Source organism: Balaenoptera ricei, chromosome 7 (assembly GCF_028023285.1).
Source record: "Balaenoptera ricei isolate mBalRic1 chromosome 7, mBalRic1.hap2, whole genome shotgun sequence".
NCBI lineage: Eukaryota > Metazoa > Chordata > Mammalia > Artiodactyla > Balaenopteridae > Balaenoptera > Balaenoptera ricei.
In genome coordinates this window covers 7,419,800-7,424,469 of record NC_082645.1, presented here as the reverse complement: position 1 = coordinate 7,424,469, position 4,670 = coordinate 7,419,800, and positions in this window count along the sequence as shown.

The following is a 4,670-nucleotide window of genomic DNA, read 5'->3' as shown; positions in this document are numbered from 1 at the left end:
GGCGCGCGGCGCGCGGGATCCCGGCTCCTCGGCGGGGACGCAGCCGCCCCTGGCGCTCAGCGTGGACAGGGAGGGCGCGGGCGTCGGAGGGGGGCCCCGTGTGCCCGGGGAGGGCAGAGAGGGGTCCAGTTCGTCCTACCACGGTCCCTCATTGTGCCGCAGCCCTCCTTTGGCGCCTCTGCTTGGAGCCCTCGTGGACCTCTTTTCCAGTGGAGGAAAAAAAAAAAAACAGAGTGGGACCCCTCAGGAGTCCAGCTGCGCCGGGCGCGCCGGTGCTTCCCGCGTCTCCTCGCCGTCCCCGGGGCAGCGGGCTGTCGTAGGGCTGGGAATCCGCGAGCACGCGGTGTCCGCGCGCAGGGCGGGCTTGGAGAGTGGACCCCACCACGAGCCGGCGGCCCCTGGAGCCGAGCTGCGCCCGGGGTGCGCGGGGGCGGGTGGTCCGGAGAGCCCGCCGACTGGAGCCGGGCCTTCAGGCCGTCCCGCGAGTCTCCCCGACCCCGCCGCGCCGAGAGAACCGTAACGCGGGAGTCCGCGGAGAAGGTTCACAGTCGCCGAGGAATCCCGCGGCCGCCACCTTCGCGGATCCCTGGGACCAGCCTGGGGCACAGTTTGACATCCGGAAACGGAGGGACCGGCCCTCTCCCGGACCGAGAGATTCTGGTCTCCTCGATCCCCATCCTAGGTGAACTAAGAGACTCAGGTGTTGGGTATGTCAAACGGGAAGCTCCTCAACCCGGCTCCATCCTGCCTGCCGCACCTCGGCCCGGCGAGGCTTCCGGCTGCCTTGAGAAGTTCCCTCGCTTGCTCTGTGCAGAAAGAAGGCGGCTTCTAGGCAGTTTGGCAGCGGCTCTGACGCGGGAGGGTTCGCCACCTCCTCGCCATCGCTAACCCGTCCCATCACGTCCCTACTCGCATTCCCACCCCGCCCTCCCTTTGCGGAAGTTCCTGACCCGAGTGTACGTCTTCCAGTTTTTCACATCCAGGGTGAGGATCGGCTTATATTTTGTGGACCCCTGGGCAAAGGTGGAAACCAGCGAGAAGTGAAATTCCCCTAACCCGCCGCCCAGCCCCCATTTTCAGTCTCTTACACTTTAAAAAATAGTTCAATCATAATTAAATCGGCCTAAAGCTGCAATACTTCTGTGCCTGGGAGTAGACTAGAAACCTAAAGACCACAGAGCCCAAACCGCCCCTTCTCTTGTCAGGGCAGCCGGACTGGCGGCCATTCACTGGCTTCTTACTAACACCCCGGGAACAGCCTCAGGCTGAGCAGGGCGCCCAGAAGAGGTTCTTTCTGGAAAGGTTCCCTAGGCTGCAGCGGGGGGAAGTGTTTTTTCCCTGGTCCTCTGAGCAGCCCACCCCTGGCATCTGGGGCAATCCTTGGGGATCTGGACCCTGCAGGAGGGACACAGAGAATGTCCTCCTTACTCTCCCTTCCTCGTCCATTCACAGAGTGGGGACTCTTGCCTTCTGCATCCTGTGTGGGACTGGCCTTGCTTACACACCCAGACTCACCCCTGGGGCATAAGGAGCAACAGGCAAAGGAGTCAAGATAAAAATACTTGGACTTGGGCTTCCCTGGTGGCGCAGTGGTTGAGAATCTGCCTGCCAATGCAGGGGACACGGGTTCGAGCCCTGGTCTGGGAAGATCCCACATGACGCAGAGCAACTAGGCCCATGAGCCACAACTACTGAGCCTGCGCGTCTGGAGCCTGTGCTCCGCAACAAGAGAGGCCGCGATAGTGAGAGGCCCGCGCACCGCGATGAAGAGTAGCCCCCACTTGCCACAACTGGAGAAAGCCCTCGCACAGAAACAAAGACCCAACACAGCCAAAAAAAAAAAAAAAACTTGGACTTGCAGGCGTAAGTGTCAAGTGGTTGACAAAAAATCTCAGAAATGATAGGTTGTTCAGGGATCACAGAGATGGGGGGAGCTGTGGTCAGAGAAGCCCTTAGGCTTACTGAACTGTCAGGAAGGCATTTAGATGTTGGATGAGGTGAATGGAGGGTGGGACCTGGCCAGAGTGTGAGTAGCTGGGGCAGAGCCACCAGGAGATGGACATGCAGAGTGCAAATGCCAAGGAGCAGGGTTTGCACTCGATCGTGGAAAAAGCTGGATTTGGGACAAAAATTGACATGACAAAGACCATCCTTTAGAAGGAAATGGTGACTAGCATTTGAAATAGTTTCACAAGAATTTCCTCCCTATTTTATTGGGCAAACATTGTAACGAGAGCAAAGAATATCAAAAATGTAGAAGCATTCATCTTGCCCCAGTCGGATGCAGGACATGCTTTTATTTTCCCGTCTTTGCTTCTATCCACATACATTTTTCATGCCTAAAGTCAATTTTTTATTTTCCAGATTTCTCTTAACATTTTTCGTGTTGCTATATACTCTCTTCATAGTGGTATTTTATATTGTTCCATGTATTAGGTGAGAGACTTCGAGCAACTTAAGCTTTCTGAGACTCAGTTTCCTCATTTTAGAAATGAGGATAATTAACACCTGTCAGGAGATTATTGTAAAAGTATGGTTTCATAGTTGACTAAGTGTTCAATAAATGATGACAATTGCCACTATTTTTAACTTCTAGTTCAAAGCTTAGATTCCATTCTCTTGTGACGTTTGATGCAGATCGGGTTATTACAGTTTTACTCTCTCAAATATTTGTAACTACAAAATACATTCACACATTTTATTTCATTTGATCGTACCCGCAAGCTTTTTAGGTATTTTTCCTATTTGCAGATGGAGAAACAGCAAGAGGTTTGTCGCCTGGTGACTGATGGGGGGGGGGGGGCTTAGCTCTTCCGACCCCCATACCCCATTTGTCCATGACACCAAGTGGCTCTCCATTCACTGGACTGGGGCTTCAGTCTGATGGTTTTCATTGACTTCTTCTGTATAGATTGTTTTATGTAAAAAGTCTGTCACTTTAGAAAATCATATTGTCTCCATTACAAGTCGTTTTGGGCTTTTCTACTCTCATCTCAGACCACTCTCCCCTGCTCACCACACCTCAGCTGCGCGGCCTCCCATTCCTCTAAGGTGACAAGCACGTCCCATTCTCAGGGCTTTGGGGTATGCCTGGGATGCTCTTCCCTCAGGTAGGTGTGTGGCTTATTCACTTCCTTCTGGTCTCTGGTCCAGTGTCACCATCTCAGGCCTTCCCTGACCATCGGATCTATAGTCCATCAGTCTGTCTAAAGACGGCTCTATCCCACTCCTCCGCTTTATTTGTCTTCACAACAGTTCGCAGAGTGCCATCATGTTATTTAATTCCTTTTGGATACCTGCCTCCCCTACTATATAAGCTCTTCTCAGGCAGGAAATTTATTCAGCGCTGTATCCTTAACTTCTACAGTTGACCCTCGAGCAATGCCGAGGATTAGGGGTGCCACGCTGTGGAAAATCTACCTATAACTTTAGTCAGCCCCTCCTATCTGTGATTCCGCATCCGCTGATTCAAGCAACTGCGGATCACGCGGTACTGCAGTAGGTATTTATAGAAAAAAAAAATCCGTGTATAAGTGAACCTGCACAGTTCAAGGGTCAACTGTATTTCAGTGCAAAGCATATAGAAGGTGACAATAAATTTGAATGGATATGTTGAATGAGTAAATGAGTCACTATTGGGAGAGGTGATCCGGGAGCCCCGAGCCCCCCTGCACATTCATGTAGGGCAGGCCAAGGTTACAACGCCCTGACTCCTCATTATCTAGGCCATCTCTCAGAGTTGTGTGTGCAGCAAGCCACCTTAAAGGATGAAGTAACCTCTCCCCATGGGCAAAAGGCAAGCTTGCTTCTGTTACTATAGCCGTGGTGAGCCCCCCAAGCTCAGTGTTCCTCTCCTGTAACAGAGACCCCTGCCTGTGCAGGATCTAGCCCAGGCCCTTTCCGTAACCCCCATGGGACTTGGGAAACGTGGGGAGCCGGCATACATGAACCTGGAGCTCTGGCTACAGCTTTTCCCCAGAGGAATAAAGTCCTCTGTCTCTGACCTGGGGGTCTCCTGTCTTCTGACAGCATCTAGGAAACAGTTACAGCGTAGCTTGTTAGCTTGCAAGCCAGGTAAACTCCCAGGCCCTGCACAGTACTTGCCAGGTCTTTCTGGTTTGCTGATTTTTAAATTACAATTAGCAAAATTCTTTTGCCCCTTTGAGATTATTTCCTTGATACATTTTCTCCCAAATCTAATAACTGAGTTGAATTGTAGGAACTGCGTGATTGTTCTTTTTACATACTTTCAAACTTTACCTTAGAGAGATTTATTGGATTCACTGTTGTGTTGGCCCTGGCTTTGGAGAAACAAGAGAGAGACTGACAGCCTTGACAAAATCAATTTTTTTATTCGAAAAAAAGTTTAATTGGTGTATAATGATCTATTTTAATTGTTTTAACTTGCATTTCTTCAATGGCTAAAAAAAGCCCTGATTTTTCCACATGGTGATTTACTGTCTATATATTCTTGTGTAGAAACCATTCATCTCCTTTTAACTACTTTATACAGGAATCTGGGTACCGACCTTATGACTATTGATCAATTTCAGTGTAATTATAGAGCAGATTTTCATCTGTGTTGTTGTCACATACTTTTTTCTGTCATTCCTGTGTTCGTGTTTATAATTTTATTACATTTTGTTGAATAATTTATTTGCTTTATATAA